Raw genomic sequence first — 15,180 nt, forward strand, 5'->3', positions numbered from 1 at the left:
GACCCTCCAGAGCTTTCTGTTGATCTGCTACAGGGACTGGCAATGTAGCAAGTGGTGGCCACTCGCAGGCCCAAGTCCCTGAGTGAAGACCCCAAGGGCAGAGGCCAGCTGGGCCTCAGTGAACACAAAGCCTGAGTGATAGATTTTTGGTCTTTGGTGACTTGGGGACTATTTGTTACTGCAGCAGAGCCTTGCTTGTCCTGACTGATAAAGTTTCAGGGGCTGGAAAGGGAATCCCTCAATCACATGTCAGAACAATATCTCTTTAGGATAAAGTATGGCTTGCTGTTGCTGGGTGAATTCAGGCCTCATCAATTCTCTGGTTCCTGGAGAGAAATAGCGGCATGGAAACCAAAAGGACTGAGTTTTCACACCCAACTTCTCCGTACACCAGCTGTGTGACCTTAGACGAGGTGCTCTCCTCTCTGTGGATTGATTTTCTCTTCAGAGATGTAGAGATAATTAGAACTTTCTCCTCCGACCCTCCACCACACACTCAGGTTCTTGCGGTAATGAATGTGGGAGCATTTCAGGAGCATGGGCCATGGTTAAAATGAGGAGCCTGGACTGGCAACTCTTCTGGGGTCCCTGCCAGGCTCATGACTCTGTGACCTTTGATTTCCTGGTTCCTACAGCCTCCTGAGAAGGGGACCCTGGTCACTCAGAAACATTAGCATTGCTCAGGTGAGGAGACGTGATGAATTGGCTGTGTCTCCCAATTCTCCTGCTGTCACATTTAATGAAGGCTCAAAGCCTGGCTACTCAGTCCCTGTCAGGGAACATTCCAGAGCTTGTACCCACATCCTTCCCACTAATGAGGCTCTCCTCAGAAACTCAGTCCTCACCCCAATCTTGTTTCTCTTTGCCCTTCCTGTCACGCCCAGGAGAAAAGTGGTGTTCAAGTTGTCTGTCAGCCAGAGGAAAAGGGATGCCTTGCTGAAGTGACATTCTATAGGGACTGTCTTTCCTGTGTGGCCCTTTCTGGGCTCCTGAACTTGACTGTGGTCCTGTGGTGCCTGCCTCTCCATGAGGCTGTGTGTGGTGTGATCTCAGGAGTTCCTAGTCTCAAGAGCTTTAGGACATGGACTGGATGATTCCTTGAGAAAGATCAGCCTCTGTGAAGAGAACTGTTAAAAAGTCACTGTACGTGAACTATGAAACTAAATGCAACTTTGAATGATACTCGATGGAGCCTGTGGTCAAGGCATTGTAGAGTTGTGGATGTTACCAACATCATTATGGGGAAATGCTGGCAGCACTCCAGAGCTTGCTTGGGGTCTTGCTCATGGTGGATTGAGCCCCAGGATGTGGAGTCCTGATCACTGCTGGATGGCCCCTTTTCTAGTACCTGGCAATGCTTCTCATTATGACGGTGTCTTTCTTTTTCTTTCTTTTTTTTTTTTAAATGGACAAGTTATTTAATTAGGTTCTTTGCAAGAAGTTCAGAATACTACTTTGTGAGGGTAAATTCCATTTGTGAGAGCAAACACAGAGCGGAGGTAGCCCTGGAGCTGAGGGACAGCTTTGATTCTTCGCAGAATTTGTGAGTCCACAGCTTTCTGATCAACCTTGCGCTGCTCTGTGATCTCGTATTTCTCTCTCTCAGTGTCGAAGATCTCACCCTCTTGGTGTCTCGGCTTACGCAGCTTCTTCTTCTTGAAGTAAGTGTCAGTGAGATGTTCTGGGATTTTCACACCACTGATATCGATTTTGGTGGAGGTGGCAATGACAAATTTCTGGTGTGTTCTACGCAGAGGAACTCGACTGAGGGATAGAGGCCCAGTCACAAGCAGCAAGCCACTGCCCAGCTGCTTCAGGAAAACGACCCTCTTGCCTCCGTGGCGCCCCGTGAGGCTGATAGAACGGTCCCAGGAGTGATGCTGGTGCACAGCTTCCTCACGTGCTTACTGAAGGGTTTCTTGCCGTGATTCAACAGTTTCCGAGGCACATCTTCAGTAGGGTAATACCTAGGCATTTTGCGGAGTTTGACCACCCGGGTACCACCATTCTTGTCGCCACCAACTGGTTTTGTGACAGTAGCAAGAACCCGAACCTTCTTTTTCTTTTCGACCTTGGGTTTAGCTGCTGAATACTTTCTCTTGTACAGGGCCTTTCTGGAGTACATGGCTGATGGGGAATATCTGCCAATTCCTCTGACCAGGACAGGGTTTCGGCTGCAGTGGGGCTTCCCCTTCTTAACTTTCTTCACCACTTTCACCTTTTTAGCCTTGTTGACAGCATCAGCCTTCTTGGCTTCAGGTTTTTTCTCCTTAGTATCTGGCTTCTCAGCCTTTTCACCCGCCATCTTGCAAGATGGGAAAGAGCGACGGTGTCTTTCTAGCTCTGAATCTGCTGAAACCCAGATGCTGTCCTGAATTTCCTAATGTCCCCTGCAGCTAAGTCCTCACCATGTGACTTGTTCTGACCAATGGACCATGAGCAGAAGTAACATGTCACTTCCAGGCTGAGATGGCAAAGAGCTACTGTGACTCCGTGCTACTTTTCCCATTCAGAGTGACCTCAGGGGCCACCTGTTCCAGACAGCAAAGCTCTAAGGTGGAGAAGAGCCAACAGACCCACATCATACTGTGATGTGAATACGAAGGACATTTTTATTAAACCATTGAGACTTGTGGGTGTGTCCATGGTGTTGGCCAGCATTCAGTATCCTGACTGATGGGGGTCCTGGAGAATATACGCTCCAGGTGGGTAGAGCCTGGTCTTTGACCATGCCTGTGGTGGGCACTAGCACATAATAAGTATGTAGAAGCTGCTAATAAGTCTCCAAGAAGGAATGGCTGAATGAAATCTCTGAGTTTCCAATAATTCTTCACTAGGCAACCAGTGATAACGCTTCTTCCAGGTGTGGTTGTGACAAAGGTCTCTGTTCCTCCCTTCCTGCTCAGCCTGGTTCAGGTCCTATGGGTCCTCGTGTCTGAGAGTCTGGCTGCATCTGCTCATGCTGCTCTGTCTCCAGGTGTTGCTTCCCCACGATGCAGGCCTTTCTAGCTTTTGCTCTGCATCTGAGTCTTTGTCAACAGTGGTCCTGAGGAGCACATGTGCCCCCTGTGATGTATCTGCCACTAACCACTGACTTGGGGGCTCCCTGGTAGTCTGGTCTAAGGCCAGCATGGGAACCTGACACATTCATATTTGGGCCCAGAGATGGTGCCATGATCCAGCAGATGTGACCAGCTCATTGGACAGTGGTCGTGTGTTTCTAAACCTATTTCACCAGGTTCCAGTATTGTGTCCCCGAGCTGACCACCTAGACTGGCTGCTGGAAGACTCTTCCCAAAGTCAAAATGGACCCACCCCTTGGTTGCCAAAAAACAGTGTAGTGGCTAAGAACATGAGTTCTAGAACCTGAGTGCCTTAGTTCAAATCCTTCATCCACCACTTAACTGGCTGTGTGACCTTTGGTAATTTACTTAACCTCTCTCTGCCTCAGTTTCCACACTGTTAATGGGGACACTCGAGGGGAGAGGAACACCCCCCAAATGTAAATGATGACATTTTAGCATGGCCACTCACTGGGCATAGCTCTGTGCTAGGCAGGGAGGTCACCTTCTTACAAAGGAGGAAAGGCAAAAACAGGCTTAGGAAAGTTGACTCACTCTCCCAAACTCCTGAGAAGTGTGAGTTGAGAAATAGACCCAGGTATGGTCCACAGCGGGCTTCCCTGGTGGCTCAGTGGTAAAGAATCTGCCTGTCAGTGCAGGAGATGCAGGAGATACGGGTTCGAACCCTGGTCCGAGAAGATCCTCTGGAGAAGGGAATGGCAACCCACTCCAGTGTTCTTGCCTGGAGACCTCCGTGGACAGAGGAGCCTGGCGGGTTATAGTTCATGGGGTCACAGAGATGGACGCGACATAGTGGCTAAACCACCACCACCATGGCCCACAGCCCTCACTCCTCACTGTCCCCACGGTGACCACACTGGGCTCTGGACACTGCTGGCCTTGCCCCTGGCTTCCTGATACAGTTCGCTTGGTACCAACCAGCTCTGATAATCAGAAGTGCTTCTTCCTTTGAATCCCACCTGCCTCCTGGAAAATTCTGCCAGCTGGTCCTTGTTTTGCCCTCTGGAGCTGCACAGTGAGTTTAATCTTCTCAGTTCCTGCAAAATAAATTTAATAAACTCCAGAAAGTGTGCAGTCTTATAGACAGGGTGCAGAATTTCTGTGCTTCAGACATTTTCCTCATAATTACTAACACCATGGAAATTGCAGGGATTAGAGGCTCCACTGGAGACAGGAATGGATTGTGTCACCAAGAAAGTACAAATGAACCAAGACTCCTTCACAATAAGGTGAGCTGGGATTTGCATTAAATAAGGAGGCAGGTTCGTGCCAATTAACTCCATGGGATCCACAGTGACGTTCTAGGGCTTATTTAGGAAATGGGGGAGCAGGCTGGGGAAGGGAGTCGAGGTTGGGGTTGAGTGGGGTGATTTGGTGGCAGTCTGTCTTTAACAGGCTGACTCATTGCACATCTCAGAGTTCATCTGGGCTCATCCCATTTTGCAGGCAGATAGCCTTCCTTCTCCCCCACTGTCCCTTTATTAATGTCCTCAATCCCCAGGTAGGAAGAGACTCATACTGACATCACACAGCTGGTCCATGGGACCCGCCTGGGACCAGAATACAGGCTTTCTGGAGACTCACAGACTTAGAAAAGGAATTCATGATTGCTGAGGGGAAGAAAGGGGGGAAGGGGTATGATAGGGAGTTTGGGGTTGTCATATGTACCCTGCTATATTTAAAATGGATAGCAGACAAGGACCTCCTGCATAGCACTATACAGCATTGAGCAACTCTACTCAATGTTACGTGGTAGCCTGGATGGGAGGGGAGTCTGGGCAAGAATGGATATATATATATGCATGGCTGAATCCCTTTGCAGTTCACCTGAAACTATCACAACATTGTTTGTTAATCACCTATACCTCAATACAAAATAAAAAAGATTTTTAAAAAAGAGGAAATAAAAAACAAAAAGAATACAGGCTTTCTGATGCCATATCCAGTGACCTTCACTTTGTACCTGTTAGTCCCGGCCCCTATCAGCTTTGGTGAAAAAATGTGGGCTAATGAAGGGGTTCCCCAACCTCCAGGCCATGGACCAGTACCTTCTATCAGATCAGTGGTGGTGTTAGATGAGAAATAAAGTGCACAATAAATGTAAAGGGCTTGAATCATCCCGAAATCATCCCCCACCCCAGTCTGTGGAAAAACTGTCTTCCACAAAACCGGTCCCTGGTGCCTAAAAGGTTGGGGACCGCTGGCTAACACACTGCCATCAGGTTAGCAAAAAATGCCACATTGTGAAAAGAAGAGTCGTCTTTGATGCACCTGTGATCCTCACTGGGGAAGGCATGGGCAAGCAGGGCTGCCTCCTCTGAGCTCTAGTCTCTCTGCCCAGCACACCGTGGTACACTCATCACCGCCTCCTATCACATACTGACAACAGACGCTGTTGATGGATTTCAGCACCAATCCCGCTAAGCGTGGATCTCACAATCTTCTCCAATACAGGAGTTAACTCATGAGATAAAAGCTATTTGCCATATCCAGTCTTTATAAGCTCCATCAACCAAGAGAAAAAGTAGGCAATTTGTGACGTTTTTTTTCTCTCAAACCCACTATTGAGCTTCAACCATGGCCATTAGTGCATGAAGGGCTATGCTAGATTCTCTGTGAGAATGGCCACAATTCTCCACCTGTCCCAGTAATCAAGCCCTTTGCAATATGACTTTGCAGCTCCTTTCATCAAGTGGTGGCATTTATTTCTTCCCATCTTGTACGTGGACCGGCTTGTGACTGCCTTTGCCCAATAGAATGGGATGGAAGCAACGATGTGACAGTTCAGAGCCTCACCCCAAGAGACCCTGCCGTCTTCTACCCAGTCTCTTGGAATCCAACTGCTGCCACGGGACAAGCCTGGGCTCGCCTCCTAGAAGATGAGAGACTCCCCCAGGTCTAACCACTCATCTTCCATTACCCTGGATGACAGCCAGATAACTATCATTCATTTGAGTAATGCCACCTAAGACTGTCTAACTCAAGCGAACCTGCTAGTTGACCATAGATAGATGTGTAAATCCAGGTAAGGTCAGCCAAGTTTGTCCAGACCAAAAGAATTCCTCAGCCATGTTGCAGATGCATGACATAAATAAGTGCTTACTGTTTTAAGACACAGGTTTTGGAGCTTTTAAAAATGATTTTATTAATTTATTTAGTGTTGGCCGTGCTGGGTCTTCATTACTGTGCTGGCTTTTCTCTGGTTGTGGTGCTCAGGCTTCTCTCTGTGGTGGCTTCTCTTGTGGAGAACAGGCTCTAGGGTGTGAGGGTTTCAGTAGCGGCGGCACTTGGGCTCAATAGTTGTGGCTTCCAGGCTCCAGAGCACAGGCTTAATAGTTGTGGCACATGGAGTTACTTGCTTTGCAGCATGTGAGATCTTCCCGGACCTGGGATCAAACCCACGTCTCCTGCATTGGCAGGCAGATCCTTTAACACTGAGCTACTGGGGAAGCCCTGAATTTTTTTTTTTTTTAATGTCACCATGACTAATATGCACTATCTAATGTGATTTCTTTAATAATTTTATGTAATAACAATGATCCCCATTTTATAGATGGGAAAGTTGAGGCTCAAAGGAGTAAAGCCTTGTTTGAAGTCATTCTGCTCATAATCCCAGAGCTAAAGTTCAACCCAGGTTTTTCTGACTCCTCTGTCATTTTTTGGTGTAGCTGAAGAATCTCTAATACTGGGGTGGCAAACAGGCTTCGTTTCACTTGCCAATGTTAGCTGGTAATGTCTGCCTGTAATGTAGCGTGGATAAGATGCAGGGGGAAATAGGTTACTTTGGTTGATTGGCGATGTCTGCTGTGGATGGTGAGCACAGAAGCAGTGTGAGTGCTATGCATTTTTCATGGAAGTCTTGTGGATACCCAAACCCATGTGATGAGAGAATTTTAACTGACATATCAGGATTTGTCCCTGAGGCAGAGCAGGGTGCTCTTACCTAAGATGACCATGCACTCTTGTTTTATGCTCAGGCTCAATGTCTTCTAGTTGTCAGCCCTGCTGCCACTGCTACCCAGCCCAGGATAATAAAACATAGTTCACCTTTTAAGATTGGTGTTAGAATCAACAGAGATAATGGATGAAAAGGCATTTAATTTCCAGGCAAAAATGATGGCTAAAGGACACTTGAATCACTTTCCTCTCTCAAGATCAGCTCAAGACAACAACAACCGAAACTGGAGTATAGGGGAATTTTCCCCCTGAATTTTTGTTGAAATCAGAAATTGCCACCGCCCCAAACTACAAACGCTGAAGCCTTTTTTGCCCAAATACTATGAAGTCTAGACCATTGTCCAGAGGAAACAGAATCTATGCAAACATCCCTAGTATGTTTCGTGGATAGGAAAGTTGAGGCTTTGAAGGATATATCCCAAACCTGAAAACTTTACCCAAAAATCTTAGGCTTAGAGCACTGGAACCATCACAACCTTCCTAATGGCTTTGTGGGGGCCACACTGACCACTGGGTATCAAACACTGAGCTGTGTTCCCACAGCAAAGGAAATAACTGATGTGGTAAAATAGTCTAAGATGACAAACCCAAATGGAAGCTGTGGTCTCCCCGAGCCATCCCTCCCACCCTTCCCCATGCTTCCCTCCCACAAAGAGCTGGCCCCATTCAAAACTGAGGTAAGAAGAAACCAACACCAGAACTGTGCTTAGATGTTGCAAAAAGGGAGAAAATGAACATAGATGAAAACAGGTGAGGAAAATTCTACAAGAGGAATTGCCCAAAGAAGCAGGGAAAAACAACTGCTCTTTACAGCCTGCATCAATTTCAAATGACACAATGCCTCTTTAAGAGACTCAAATAAGGACTCTCCTGGTGGTCCAGTGGTTAAGAATCTGCCTGCCAATGCAGGGATCATAGGTTTGATCCCTGGTCTGGGAAGATTCCACATGCCATGGGGCAACTAAGCCCATGTACCACAACTACTGAAGCCTGTGTGTCCTAAAGCCCACGCTCTGCAACTAGAGAAGTCAGGACAATGAGAAGCCCACACACTGCAAATAGAGAGTGGCCCCCACTCACCATAGCTAGAGAAAACCTGTGGGCATCAACAAAGACCCAGGGCAGCAATGCTCGACTATGCTTAGTCACTTAGCTGTGTCACACTCTTTGCATGTGACCCCATGGACTGTAGCCAACCAGGCTCCTCAGTTTATGGGGATTGTCCAGGCAAGAATACTGGAGTAGGTTGTCATGCCCTCCTCCAGGGGATCTTCCCAATCTAGGGATTGAACTCAGGTCTCCCACACTGCATTTCATTAAAAATTTTAAAAAAGATGCAAATAAGAAATATAATAATGGAAATAAGTGATTATAACATAGTGAAAATTAAGCTGATAAAATAGTGAAGATCAAGCTGGTGGTTCTCAGGAATGAAATACAAAAAAAAAAAAAAAAAGCAGAGAAGATTAAACCACATTATAAACACCAACAAATAAAATGGATATGACTAAACTATATTAAGAAATATTGTGGATAAACTATGGAAAGCCATGCAACATTAAATAGAAAAGAAGAACTTTTGAGGGTAGCCAAAGATTTGAGTGATGACAGGCATAAAAGACAGACAAAGGTTAGCCAACAAATAAACCTTGTACAAGACAAATGGTATTAAAAATATTCAAAGTTATACTAAAATAAAAATCTGGAAATAAAGTCATGAATCTGCAGGTCCAAAGCACACACAATCTTCCCAGAAAAACTACTGAAGAAATAACAGCTCTAAGACAAATCTGAATGAAATAATTGAACTTCAGAAATAAAATGTTCATCTGTTCATGTAGGTAGGAAAATCAAATCACAATGTAGGCAGAAATCAGATTGACACAAAAGATCTCTACAGTAATGCTAGAACACAGTGGGACAATGTCTACAAAATCTGAAGGAAAGAAAATACAACTCCTGAATTTTATACCTAGCCAAGTTGTCTTTCAAGTAAAAATGTATCGGGGACATTTTCACATGTGTGGAGCTAAGGAAACAACATTCATGAGTCTTTCTGGAGAAAAATATTCTATTAACAAGAAATTGAAAGTAAAAAAGGAAAAAGGAAAGGCAAAGATATAGTTAAAAATTAAAATAAGAAAGAAGGAAGGAAGAAAGGATTGGGGCTGAGAAATGATTCTATTTAAATGCAAAGCTCACTCTAAATTGCCATGAGAATTGTGCTTCCATAACAGCATGAAACAGTTGTAAACCCTGACAAGGTAATAATAATGTTTTAAGGTATAGTATAAGTGCACTAATTTCCTAACTTTTATTACTAGGGAATCAACACATTGAGTCTCAAATAAAAACATACAGTTTTTTAAAAGCATGACCATAACATCTTAATATTTTTACTAGCTTTCTTCTTAACTATAAAAATATTTTTAGGAAAAAATATATCATGAAGTAACATTTCTCTGAAGTTAATACTTATTTCAGTTTAACCTCAATTTTAAATTATTCTGTTCAATTTAAGTAAAATTATATTTAACAACCTTTTATTAAAAATAGAGTGTATAATTTCATTTTTCCTCAACTATTTTTCCTTCTAGGCTACACATATGCACAGAGAGGTGCCTAGAATGAGATTCATCAAATCTTGATATTATTTTTTTTTATAATAGTCTATATAGCTTAAATGTATACATTAAATATATACACTATACATGTGCCATTTTTACCAAATTAAAATTCATTCTTTTAAAATTATTTTGGTGGCATCCATCAGATCTCAGATTGTGTCTTGCTCTATGAAGTCAAAGCTGGTGTTTTGACGAAAGTGGGGTTTTAGGGGACATCTTAGCAGAAACGACGAGAGGATATCAGAGGGCCAGAGGGAGGAAGAGCTGAGAGAGGGCCTCTGTGAGGGGGTGAGAAGCAGATGGCCAGTTTTGGGGTGACTTTGGGGACAATGGGCACAGTGCAGTGTTGCCTAAACACCATGACTAAGGTGGTGTTCATCTCTGTATCTGCCATCCAAGTGTGGGGAAAAGGGTGGGACCTATGGACTCCAGCTTAGCTGGCATTTACTATAAGCCCACTCTGTAGGAACCTCTTTAGGTCTGGACTATAATCACAGATGACAGCTCTCCACACCCAAGCTGGCTCCTTCCAATCCATTTCTCTGCAAACCCAGTTGCACCACCCAGTCCCCACCTGTTGAAATCCTTCCCTGGGTTTCCCTCTTGTTCTCAGCCCAACAAGAGGTCAGATCACTTGCCCACAGCCACATAGTTAGTAACTGGAAGATGAGGGATTTGAATTGGTCAGTCTGGCTCCAGAGTCCATGGGCTTTATAGCCAAGGCTCTGGGTATGTCATGTCTCACACCCCACCTATCCAACAGGCCCCAATTCTTCTCTCACCCCGGGGAAGCATGGATTGAGGGGGCTTCAGTTTGGAAGAGGTGGATGGGTTTGGCATCTCTCCTTTGGCTCCTTCTCTCCTCTTTTTCCCACCCCCAACTTTCATTGTGAAGTTAAGAGCGGTTGGTAGTAAGAGACTGGCCTGGGAGTGATGAGTTAAGGATTTGAGTCTTGTGACCCCCCAGTAAGTAAAACAGGTTTGCTCAAGGGCATTAATTAGCTGATCCTTCCTTTCACTCATGGGCGTTATCATGGGCCCTGGTGATTTCTTCCAGGGTGCTGACCAGCCAGGGAGACGGATCACAGGGGCTTGCATAATAAGAATAAGTGGATGGTACAGGTGGGGTTGACTCCGTTTCAGCTGAGACTTCAAAGGCAGGGGAACTTTTGGGATGGAGAGCTGGGGAAGAGCATTCCAGGCTGTGGACAGATAGGAAGCTGTGGAGGTTGTGGTGAGAAGGCTGGATTTTATTCTAAGTGCAGTGGGAGGCCACTGGAGCATTTTAAGCCAGGAGGCACGTGATCTGATTTACTTTTTAGAACATTACCCAGGCTGCCTGGTGGAAGTGGGAGGTGGGAGGCAGGAGAGGAACCAGTGGGAGGAGGTTCCATGGTTGTTCAGTTTCTAACTCACTCTCCTGCCTTCCTCTTTGCTTCCTGGCTGGCCTGGGGCAGACAGCCCTGGGGCCTGGTCCTTCCTCCACTCCAGGCTTTAGAAGTTGGAATTCGGGGCTGCTGTGCTCTGGGAGGCAGAGATGTTGGGCCCCTGAAGAAACACATGCCTAATTCCCACTCAGCCCTCCTGACCCCCAGAATCACCTCCTCAACAGCCACACCATGTTTGCACAAACACAGGGGGTGCAATATGGCTAATTTGATGACAATCTTTGGCATTTGTACAATCCCTGACCTCAGCTTGGCCTTTTGTGCCCTAGAGGGAGAGAGAGGACAGGAATGGAGTGTGAACCTAATGCACCAGGAAACTGCCTTCCTGGGCTCCCTGTTTCCTTTTCTATGTTCTGATGCCTTGTTCTGGCATCTCAGAGTGGTTTCCACCCAACCACAAGTTCATTTGTTCTTCATGCAAACCCTATGAGGTCCCTGATTATGTCCACCTGTCTGATGTGGAAACTGAGCCTGGGGAGGGGAAGTTGCTTGTTTGGATCACTACCCAGTTGGTAGAGGCTTAGTTCCGTAATGACTATGTGACCCTGGGTGAGACACTTAACCTCTCCTGGGGTCTGCTTCTTGCATGGTGCAATGGAGAGGTTCAAGTGGATTAGGATACATTTTACACACCTGAGAGGTGAGAGAGATTACTGTGAGCCTGGGTATCATTGTTACCACTGAGCACCCTGGGCTCAGTAGGAAGCTCTTCTTTATTTCCCTGGCACCAATTCTCCAAACCAAAGCTCCCAGCAGGCGAGCAAGTAAAAGCTAAATGACTCGTCTTTATCAATATCCCTCCCACTGCTTGCCGTCCTCCCTGTGGCCTGAGTAAGGAAAACCCATTCCTGCTTCTGGGAGCTCCAAGCCTTGCCAGGCCTTAAGGTTCCTTAGAATCCCAGCACATCAGAGCTGGATTCAGATTCTGTCAGACTTTCACTTTCACTGTGCTGATGGGGAAACTGAGGCGTGAGGGTAAATAATAACTAATAATAATAAAAGGCCTGTGTCATTGCTTTCAGTTACAGATGATGAGAAGAAAATTCATATCAAACTGACTTCAGCACAAAGGAGAAGTATTGACATAAGTAAATGAAAAGTCAAAGACGAGGGTTTCAGGAATGGTTTGATCAAGAGCTCAGACAAGGTCTGAGTCTCACTCCCTGCTCGGATTCTGCCCCATCAGCTCCATCCTCAGACTTTGAAGGGTGGTAAAATGTTGCAGCATCCTTTTTGTCTCCTAAGGCTCAATTTCAGAGGCAAAGCGCCAGTGCTTCAGTCTCAGCATCCCCATTTAGCATTTCATTGCATCTCATTGGATCTCATCAGGGCACTTGACCATCCTTGAGCCAATCACTGTGGTCAAGTGAATGTAAATCCCTAACTGGTTGGGGCTACCCAGAACCGCAGACTGAGAGTAGGAGGAGGGGTTGCCTTTGGTCCCTCCCAAATCAAGGACTGTTGTTGGAATAAAAGGACATGAGTCCTGGAGCGGCGAAGAACTGATACCTGCTGGAGCGTACACACGGGGTGGAGCACCTGCTGCCACAGATGTCAGTCTAAGTCCTTGGCATGCAGGACCTCAGATCTCTCCAGCAAGCTGCAGGTGGGCATCCTCAAGAGGAAGAAACTGAAGTCAGAGCGGGAGGCGACCCACCTAAGGCATAGCCAGGAATGGTTCAAAGTCAGCAACCCAGGTCTGTTTCAGAACAGTTACCCCTGGAGGTAACTGGGGCTCAGTCCCAGTGAAGAATGCTAGGAGACATTCTAGAACATGCCTGCCAGCTATCCCACAGGGGTCCTCCAGGTCCTCACCCATCCCTGGTGGAAGGCTGTGTGCCTGGCATGCAGGCCGAGAGGGGTCCTCAGATAGAGACTCGCAGGTGCTTGCTGGACCATTCTAGTGGAGGGTCTGGGGCGATGTATGCTGAGGGGATGTGCCTGGGACCTGGGCAGCATCTCCTGAGTGTATGTTTGACAGAAAGTGAGGGAGTCTTCGCTCTCCTTTCCAGCCTCACCCACCTCCTCCTGACCACCCCTACCCCGCAGAGGAAGAGAAATTGTTTCATCAGAACCACAGTCACTGGGGACAGGGTTACTGGGTTACAGGCCAGAGACCATGCAGCCTTTCTCTTCCACTTTCTGTAACTCCCGAGTGGTGGGCAGATGTAGGCAGGGCTCACCTCTCCTTCTCTACTTTGTCCAAGAAACGACTGGGTAAGTTAGATCAGAGACTGCAAACTTGGTCCTATGTCCCCCTTCCCTTCTTGAATGTCCTTCCCTCTTGTATAGTCAGCCAAATGTAAACTAATCTCAAAACTGTCATGAGTGGACTTCCCTGGTGGTGCAGTGGTTAAGAATCTGCCTGTCAGTGCAGGGGCACAGGGTCGATCCCTGGTCTGGGAAGATTCCACATGCCTGGGAGAAACTAAACTCTTCAGCCACAACTACTGAGCCTGTGAACCTAGAGTCCTAGAGCAACAAGAGAAGCCACCGCAAGGAAGAGTAGCCCCCACTTGCCTCAACTAGAGAGCCCATAGCAAATAAAGACCCAAATGCAGCCAAAAGCAAACCAACAAACAAACAAAACAACCCCCCAAACTCCCCAAAAACTCACATGGGAGCAAAGAGGCCCCATCTAAGTTTTGAGCCTAAGCTAGAAACACCCAGAAGAGGCATAGTCAGGATGTGGGAGATCACAGCCTGCACAGAAAGACCCAGAGCAGAGGGCAAGAGAAACTGTGGACTTGACAAAACGTGGCTTTGTCATCATGGCTGGATTGCTGAGCCACCTTTAAGTGGGCTGCCAAAAATTCCACGGTGCTGTGAACCCCAAATATTGAGAACCATCCTGGCCTTGGCAGGTGGGCAACCTCCCCTTTACTTCTGGTCTGTTGGCTTGCACAGCTGTCCTGGTTGGAGGGACAAAGAGACCTACACGCCCCCCCACCCCCATCCCCGTGCTGGCCACCCCCGGACACCATCCCCTGATTTCCTTTCCTCACCGGTCGGGGCTCCGGGTCCATGGATGTCCGTGCAGACCCGGAGGAGCCAGAACTGTGGCTTCGCTTTTCTTCCCTCTCTGCAGCCTCAGCCACCTCGTCCTTACCCACACATCAGGCCAGTGCTCCGGGCTCATAATTTCAAAGGCCTTTTAACTTTTCTAGGTCAGAATTTTATTGCTTTTGGCCAAAGGCCACTTTGAAATTTACCAAGTGAAGAGTAGGCACAACATGGTCTTCAGAGTAAATGATGGGGCTCAGGATGGAGCGCGTGGGGCTGATTCAGCAGCTCCATCTGGACTGATTCTACCCGCTCTTCCTGCAGTCTGGACCCGACCTGGGTGGCATACATAGCACATTGGGTGGGGTTGTGATTTCTCTCTTCCCGATGAGCGTGGAACCCATGGTACCATCATGCCCAAGGGGCTGCTGGAGGCCGTGGCAGTCAGAGGGGCTGGAGGGAGGGCAGTGCTGCAGGGGTGAGGGGGTGGGGGGATGAGGGCCTCTGTGTCCACCGCCTGCTCTGTTCCTGGTGAAGTCACATGCATTGTGGCTGGGATGCAGACCCCTCCGGGCCTCAGTGTCCCCAGCCAGGACACTTGTGGCTGTGGCAAGGGTTCAGTGAAGCAATGAAGAGGGAATCCATAACCCTGGCACAAGTCAGCTTCCAGGGACCTTGAGCTCAGGCATTCTGTAACTTTCCATCAGCCCCTCAATCTCCTGGGAATACAAAGTTAGGAAGCCAGTTTCGGCAGTGGTTTTGTCTCTCACTGAACCATGAACCTGGGCGCTGGGGTAAGATCTGGGGGCTGTAATTGGAGAAAGTAGAGTCAAGGCTCAGGCCCCGACTGACCGGTGCTCCTGTGGGTCTGTGGGCATGCGGGTCCCGTGGCGAGATCGAAGCTGGGCGTGGACAGAGGGCCGGCTGTAGACGGGGTCGTGGAGCACTGTTGGGGTGGCCACAAACACCCAGGGCTTCTGGATTCCTTCCTGGGGCCGCAGGACTCTGAAGCTGAGTCCCTCCTGGGGAGCCAGTGTGAGCGAGTCAGCAGGGCCCTCCCTA

At 47.4% G+C, this 15,180-nt stretch overlaps 1 pseudogene; it reads right to left on the bottom strand.

The window, feature by feature from the left end:
* Positions 1-1,377: 1,377 nt before the first annotated feature.
* On the bottom strand, positions 1,378-2,326 carry LOC133060376 (large ribosomal subunit protein eL6-like; annotated as a pseudogene).
* Positions 2,327-15,180: the final 12,854 nt, after the last annotated feature.

This window comes from Dama dama, chromosome 8 (genome assembly GCF_033118175.1).
Source record: "Dama dama isolate Ldn47 chromosome 8, ASM3311817v1, whole genome shotgun sequence".
NCBI classification, from domain to species: Eukaryota; Metazoa; Chordata; class Mammalia; order Artiodactyla; family Cervidae; genus Dama; species Dama dama.